At 36.2% G+C, this 8,755-nt stretch overlaps 1 pseudogene; it reads right to left on the bottom strand.

Moving 5' to 3' along the window:
• Nucleotides 1-3,625: 3,625 nt before the first annotated feature.
• On the bottom strand, nt 3,626-6,780 carry LOC101349165 (olfactory receptor 8K3-like; annotated as a pseudogene).
• Between the last annotated feature and the right edge of the window lie 1,975 nt (nt 6,781-8,755).

Below are 8,755 nucleotides of genomic sequence, written 5' to 3'. Positions count from 1 at the left end.
CTACTCACCAAGGTAGAATGTAGAACATTTTCTTTATAAACTTTGTTATGCCAATTGAGCTAATTGTTCCCCAAGACCATGGTCCCCACACTCCTCCGCCCAGCAATTTAGTCCCTCAGGGAGCTTGGATGTGTCTATGGAGCTTCCATGAGCTTTGCTTGTACAAGTTTGTGCTGGCTTCCCCAGTATTGTGTACCGTCTCATCCTTCACCAAAGTTACCACTTATCTATTGTCTATTTAGTTCCTCCTCCACCCCTCCCATCCCTCGTAACCAACAAAGATTGTTTTTTTGTGTGTAAACTTCTACATGAATTTTTACAGTAGAGGTCTCATACTAATATATTTGTTCTTTTCTAATTGACTTATTTCACCCAGCAAAATGTCCTCCAGTTTCATCTATGTTATGAGATGCTTCACAGGTTCATTATTGTTCTTTATTGTTGCATAATACTCCACTGTGTGTATGTACCATAGTTTGTTTATCCATTCATCTGTTGGTGGGCATCTAGGTTGTTCCCATCTTTTTGCTATTGTCAACAATGCTGCCATGAACATGGGTGTGCATGTGTCTATTTGTGTGATGGCTCTTATTTCTCTAGGTTATATTTCTAGGATTGGGATTGCTGGATCGTGTGGTATTTCTATTTCTAGCTTTCCTAGGAAGTGCCATATCATTTTCCAAAATAGTTGTATCATTTTGCATTTCCACCAGCAGGGCATAAGAGTTCCAGCTTCCCCACAGCCTTTCCATCATTTGTTATTTCCAGTTTTTTGTTTTTTTTTTTGATTCGTGCCAGTAATGCCAGGGTGACATGGTATCTCATTGTGGTTTTAATTTGCATTTCTCTAATGGCTAGTGATTGCGAGCATTTCCTCATCTGTTTGTTGGTTGCTTGAATGTCTTTGGTAAAGTGTCTGTTCATTTGTATTGTGCATTTTTTAATTGGATTATTTGTCTTTTTGTTGTAGAGGTGTTGGATGTTTTTGAAGATTTTAGAGATTAGACCTTTGTCTGCCTTGTAATGTCCAAAAAGTTTTTCCCAGTCTGTAAGTTCTCTTTTTACTCTTTTGGTGAAGTCTTTTGATAAGCATAAGTGTTTAATTTTTACAAGATCCCAGTTATCCAGCTTATCTTCTGGAGTATATGTGTTGTTGGTTATGGTTTGTATCCTGTTAATGCCATGTAGGGCCTCTAGCATTGATCCTATTTTTTCATCTATGAACTTTATAGTTGTTGGCTTTATATTTAGGTCTTTGATCCATTTTGAATTAGTTTTTGTGTATGGTGTGAGGTATGGGTCCTGTTTCATTTTTTTTGCAGATGAACATCTAGTTTTGTCAGCACCATTTCTTAAAATGACTGTCTTTTCCCCATTTGACAGACTTTGGGCTCTTGTCAAAGATCAGGTGACTATAGGTGGATGGATTCACAGCTGGATTCTCAATTCTGTTCCTTTGGTCAATGTATCTGTCGTTGTGCCAGTACCAGGCTGTTTTGACCACCATAGCTGTATAGTAGGTTCTGAGGTCAGGTAGTGCAAGTCTTCCTACTTTATTCTCCTTCTTCAATAGTGCTTTACTTATCTGGGGCTTCTTTCTTTTCCATATAAAGTTAATGATTAGTTTTCCATATCTTTAAAGAATGCTGTTGGTATTTGGATCAGGATTGCATTGTATTTGTAAATTGCTTTGGGTAGAATTGTCATTTTTACAACGTTGAGTTTACCTATCCATGAGCATGATGTTTTTCCATTTATGTAGATCCTTTTGGGTTTCTTGCAGTAGTGTTTTGTAGTTTTCTTTGTATATGTCTTTTACATCCCTGGTTAGATTTATTCCTAAGTATTTTATTTTTTTAGAGGTATTATAAATTGTATTGTTTTCCTGATTTCCTTTTCATCGTTCTCTTTATTGGTGTATAGCAATCCAACCGATTTTTGTATGTTTATCTTGCATCCTACCACTCTGCTGAATCTTTCTGTTAGTTCCAGTAGTTTAGGGTTTTCTATGTATAGTGTCATATCATCCACAAACAGGGAGAGTTTAACTTCTTCACTACCAATTTGGATGCCCTTTATTTCTTTTTCTTTGCCTTATTGCTTGAGCTAGGATTTTCAGCTCAATGTTAAATACGAGTGGCGATAAAAGGCATTCTTGTCTTGTTCCTGTTTTCAAGGGCAATGTTTTCAGCCTCTCTCCATTAAAAATGATGTTGGCCATTGGTTTTGCATACATGCCCTTTTTTGTGTTGAGAAATTCCCATTCCATAACTATTTTATTGAGAGTTTTTATCAGGAATGATTGTTGGACTTTGTCAAATGCCTTTTCTGAGTCAATTGAGATGATCATGTGATTCTTTTCTTTTCTTTTATTTATGTGGTAGATTATGTTGACTGATTTTCTAATGTTGAACCACCCTTGCATATCTGGTATGAATCCTACATGGTCATGGTGTATTTAGATTTTTTATAAAGACAACCTTAGCATATCTAAAATTTAATTTTTTCTCATTACAGACTTTTTGAATATTAAAAGAATAAAAATAAGAAAATATGCATGGAAAATTAGGAGGGAATATGGAGCAACTATGTCCAGAAATCATGACAAATACATAAAATGATGCATATCGCACATTACTCACTAGAAACACAACATAGTCAAACCATGGGTTATCTCCTTTTGCTTCTTCCAAGTAGAATAATCAAAATGATGAATTCAAATAATAGATTCTGATCAAAATATAGTGCACACTCATATTAGCCAAATTTGAGATAATTCAGCCAAACAAAAACAAGGCTAGAAACTTGCCTCATCATAAAATAGACCTCTTATGCAACGATATGTAAACAGAAAATGACTTCTAAAGGAGAGTAATTATTGTTTTCTAGAGAGCTAAGGATAACAATTGATGAGATAAAATCATGCAATTAAGAAGCAATATCAATCCAGGAGAGAAAAAATGAAAAAAACTGTAAACTTCTATGGTTAACCTCAATAAATGTATCTTAACCAATATATACACTGATACAAAGAAAATGGGCTGATGTAGACAAAACCAGATACCGAGCTTATCCTATTGAATATAATAACTTTATTTGTTACTGTTTATATTAATATTACAATATAATAAACATAAGAATATTAACAAAGTACGCAGACTCTAAGAACTCAATTATGAAAGCAAAGGCACTGATGATAAAAGAGAGGAATATCAAGGTTTCGAAGGTGGACATTTCAGCAAATTCAGATAACTGAGTACTTCAAATCAACCCACCACACTGAACCTTCTTCCAATCAGAATAAGCCACCCAGGGTAGAGTATGAGCAACTAAACAGAAGGTATGTGTGGAAGCATACACACACACACGCGCGTGCGTGCGCACACACACACACGTTCTACATTTTTTTCTACTAGGTAAGAAAAACACCAGATATTTGGAACTCTTCCTGTATCTACTACTGTTTCACTATCCCACTCAATGTATTCACTTTTCTTTTTTTTTGAAATCTATCACCCTCCAGCAGATAGTAATATACTATAAAATCTCTTACTTATCATGCTTATAATGCATCCTTCCTGCTCAAGGAAGGCAAAATTTTGTACTGTTTCGTTTATTAATCTATTTACAGCTTACTTGAGTCACTGGTAGAAGGCAATATAGAAATATATGTTGAACTTATCTGTGCTTTGTGCTTGCTATCCCCACTGGAGGCACACACAAAAAGTTTAATGCCCATAACACAATTTAGAGGAATCATATGGTTTAGTGAACTTTGAGAAAATATATTGCATAATTTTCCTAAAGTCCTATGTAAGGCATATTTTGTATCTTTTTTCCTCAAACTATAGATCAAGGGATTCAACATGAGGATAACCAGAGTGTAAAATATGAAAGCCACTTTATCGGTGTCAAAGGAGTGAGTGGACTTGGGCTGCAGGTATGTAAAGATTAAAGTCCCATAGAACACCATTTTCAGGTGCGATCCACAGGTGGAGAAGGTCTGTGCCTTGCCTCAACTGAGCCCATCCTGAGAACGCTGCAATTATGAGTACATAAGAAACAAGAATTATTGGGAAGGATGAAATCAAATCAAAAGCTGCAAAGATGAGAATGATCAATTCGATTTCATGTATGTTTGAGCAGAGCAAAGATAACAAGGGGAGACTGTCACAGTAGAAATGCCTGATGATATTGTAACCACAGAAGGATAAATTAAAAATCTTTATGGTGACCAGAAGAGAAACAAATGTGCTGTAGATATAGGGGATTGTTACCAGCACCCAACACGTCCTTTGTGACATGATGACTGTGTAGTGCAGAGGGTTACAGCTGACCCCATAGTGGTCTTAGGACATTGCTGACAGAATTAAAAAATTCAATAGTAATGAACATAAGAATGAAACTAGCTGTGTAGCACAAAAATAAAAGGAGATGATATTTTCATCTACAAAAAAATTTACCAACATTTTGGGTCCTATGGCTGTTGAATAACCTAGATCAGTAATAGCCAGGTGTCTTAGGCTGGGTTCTGTATACAAGCAAAACCAGTAGAGCATGTAATTATATACATATAGAGAGAGTGATTTATATCAAGGAAACAGCTCATGCAATTGTAGAGGCTAAAACATCCCAAGTCTGTGGATCAGGGTAGAGGCCTCTCCCAATTCACAGAGCCGCAGAAGCTGGTGAACCCAAGTTCGGTAGGTCGGAGAGGGGCTCCCACTCACAGGCTTTGAAAGTCGATGAATTCCAAGATCAGCGGACAAGACCGCAAGGTTTCTCCTGATTCACGTAGCTGCAGGGGCTAGTGAACCCAAGATCAGCAGATAGGGGAACCTTGCTAGCAGTCTGTGAAGATCTATGAATTCCAAGATGAACAGGTAAGCTGCTAGCTCAAGTCCCAAGAACCGGAGGTGAGACAACAAGAGGCAGCTGCTGAGTCTGGAACAAACCAACAACCTTTGCAAGGCGAACAGGCAGAAAATAACTGGCGGAAGGCAGAGAGATGAAGCTGAGGGGGCGGTGAGCAGACACAGGCCCAGCCCCCACCAGTAACACTCAGCAGATTCCATCAGGGAGGTGATCACATATCAGATTTCAACAGGGAAGTGATCACTACATTATACAACTGCTAAAACACTGAGAATCATGGCCTAGCCAAGTTGACATATAATCTTAACCATCACAATCCACCCCTTGTCAACTTGATACCTGTACACATCTCCTGAAACCATACATAATCTCTGAATAAAGATAATTACAAAGTCATACTTGAGGCTAAGATGATACAACCAACATGAGTAAACTTGAAAATGCACTAGCCTCATTTACATCTTATATTTTATAAGTGAAGAAAACAAAATTATTAGATGTACACATACAAAACATAAATATTCATAACAATTATAGTCCCGTTTCTGCAACTGGTCACCTGGTCGTAACTGGTATTTAGAATGACCTTCTTCCACAACCCATTCCATATTCCCTTTGCCTTCAGCAAGCACCTCAGCTGGTCGGTCATGGTTCTTTGCCTGGTGGGTCTGGGTCATTAGTAGTCATGTCAGAATTAGGTTGCTGTAGTTTTCCATTGACTTCAATCACAGGCTATGGTAGTACTAAGAAACGCCCTAAGGAATCTCTTGCATTCCAGACATACTCTTCTTTACCTCTATTATGTAATATCAATCCAATTTCCTCTTGGTAATGAGGATCAACCACACCAGCCAATATGGTAACTCCCTTCTTTGTCTGCTGATCCAGAGGATTAAGGAGCCAAATGTGGCCAGGTGGTATTCTTAACTTCCAGTTCAACAGAATCAGTGATGTGTCTCCATGTGGGAGCATTCCTCCCTTTGGAACTAAGACCTCTAAGCCTACAGGGCACAAGATTGAGGGGACAGGAAGCAAAAATCTTGCATGTGGGTCACTAGGGGTAAGAGTGAGTGGTGCCACTCCCATTTTTGTATTCTAGATTTCACAGATGAAGAGGAATTTTTGTATTTTGGACTTGGAGTTAAGACTTTTGCTATGATATGATGGGGTGAATATGTTTTCCATGTTACAAGGATGTGATTTTTTCGGGGCCAAAGGGTGGAATGTCATGGATTGAATTATGTCCCCCAAAAAATATGTGTGTCAGTTTGGCTGTGCCGTGATTCCTGGTATTGTGTGATTTTCTTATATGTTGTAAATCCTGCCTCTATGATGTTAATGAGGGAAGATGGGTGGCAGTTGTGTTAGTAAGGCAGGACTCAATCTACAAGATTGGATTGTGTCCTAAGGCAATCTCTTGAGATATAAAAGAGAGAAGTGAGCAGAGAGACAGGTGGACCTCATACCAACAAGAAAGCAGTGCCAGGAGCACAGTGCATCCTTTGGACACAATGTCCCTGCACAGAGAGGCTCCTAGTCTGGGGGAACATTGATCAGAAGGCTGACAGAAAGAGAAAGACTTCCTCTGGAGCTGACACCCTGAATTTGGACTTTTAGCCTGCTTTAATGTGAAGAAATAAATTTCTCTTTGTTAAAGCCATCCATTTATGGTATTTCTGTTTTAGCAGCACTAGATAACTAAGGCACCAGGTGTCTGAGTTAAAAGTACATGGGTGTTTGTACACTAGAGTCTATCTTGGTGAGGATGATCATGTCCAAGTTGCCCACCACTGAGATCATGTAGGTTACAAGGAACAGTAGGGACAATGGAGCTTGCAGCTCAGGGCAGTCTGTGATTCCCAAAAGAATGAATTCATTAAGTACTGTTAGATTGTGTTTGTCCATCTGGGTCTATCAGGAAACCTATTCTGGATAGAGAAATTAACAGCTTTTATGTAGTCTCATCTGGCAGATTTTTAATATACAAAACCAGTATGAATAATATAAATTCAAACTTTCCATTTTAGGAAATGAAATTTTACACACACATATACACATATACGTATTAGATAGATTGATGGATACACTGATAGACAGATGAAACAAAAATGAATAATATGTTAAATCTTTAGGTGTCAGGTACATGGATATTCATTGTACTCATCTTAAAATTTTTGTCTTTTTAATATGCCTAAAAAAATACATGAATATATTTTGGACCAGCTCCTACAAAACATTATCTTATGATAACTCATAGTTGTAGATGGTCCAGGATGGAACAGTCAGCATGATACACAGGTTTTGGATAAATATATAATTGATCACAATGGGGATTGTTTGTCTTTATATATGAAAACATCTCTCTCTCTTTCTCTCTCTCTCTCTATATATATATATAATCTCTGCTATACCTCCATTTGTAATGTATACAATGTGGTACTTTGGGCAAATAACATAAGTTATATAAATATTTTTATTCCCATCTGAAAATATCATATTCCAACACTTTCTTTCAGAGTTGTTAGGAAGGATAAATGAGGATTAAATGCTTCAATGTGTTTATGATACTTGAAAATATCTCTAAAATGGTATGTGCGTAATACCATGTGTCTATCTATCTATCTATCTGTCTGCTATCTATCTATCTTTCATCTATCTGTGTATCAGCTATCTGTCTGTATATCTATCTATCATCATCATCATCTATCTTTTTTGGATGTTGACAGTAATTACTTGAAATATTTTTTTTTGTTGTTGGTAATTGTTTTCTCTTTAAGATACTTATAGGTAAATTCATCTGGACTGTGACTTAAGTTCTTTGTCACCATTTTCATGTTGAACAAGTTTTTTAGGATGCTATCCTTGTAATTGACCCCAGCCCCACATTCCATAACACCCGTTCTATGACTAAAGTGTCTAAAAGTGCCATTCTTTAGATTACTTCTTTTGTTGGTCTACTTAAAATACTTTCTCCTCCAATTAGGCATTCGTATTATAACTGACACATTCTAATTTTTTTGTAACAAATCAGATATATATTTTTTCTCGTGGAGAAACCTAGGATATATGAGGAAATCCAAATAAATAGTGAAACACTGATGTCATAAACCATCCATTGCAAAAAAGTATCCTTTACTTTTTCTGAAAAAAAAATTTAAAAAATCACTATAAGACACAATAGCATAGGAGAAAAAGAAAATATACTTATGGTGACATGTATATGAATTACTGGAAGTTATTTAAAATCATTTTGAACATGAAGCATGTTCCATTAAATATTGGAACTCTTATGTGGCATAAGATATTACAGATAAATTTAAGTACAATCTTTAAAACATGTATCTGAATATACCACAGATATTTTAAAAATACAAGAATAGCCATATCAGTTAATATAACAGAATTTTAGGTTTAAAACTTTGTGATGATCACTGCTTCATAAGCATATATGTGTATCTATCAATCTATTTGTCTATCTATCTATCTATATACTTATCTATCTATCTGGCATATATCTATTCTTGAATACTATGAGTAGAGCAATCTCTGAGTAAACTAACAGCAAAGAAATGCAGAAATTAAATTTCACAGCATTAAATTATAAAAGTGAATACAGGAAGTCCACATTTATCACATATAAAACATATCAAGAATAATGGTGGAAAGCAGACAGAATTGAATAAAAAATTCTTGACACTGTGTGGCTTTGCCATCGATTAAAAGTGGAGCCTTGAAAATGTCACTGAAACATTCTAGATATTAGTAAACCCTGGAATTACATATTAAAAAAAAAAAAAACTCTACCTTTTATGTATAATGAATCTGTTTGGACACCCTGTATGCTTCTTAACATGGCATAGTGGGAACAACTTATAGATTT

The sequence above is a fragment of the Trichechus manatus genome, unplaced genomic scaffold (genome assembly GCF_000243295.1).
Source record: "Trichechus manatus latirostris isolate Lorelei unplaced genomic scaffold, TriManLat1.0 scaffold00236, whole genome shotgun sequence".
NCBI classification, from domain to species: domain Eukaryota; kingdom Metazoa; phylum Chordata; class Mammalia; order Sirenia; family Trichechidae; genus Trichechus; species Trichechus manatus.
Note: the sequence above shows the minus strand (reverse complement) of the source record. Positions and strands in the feature narration are given on the sequence as shown.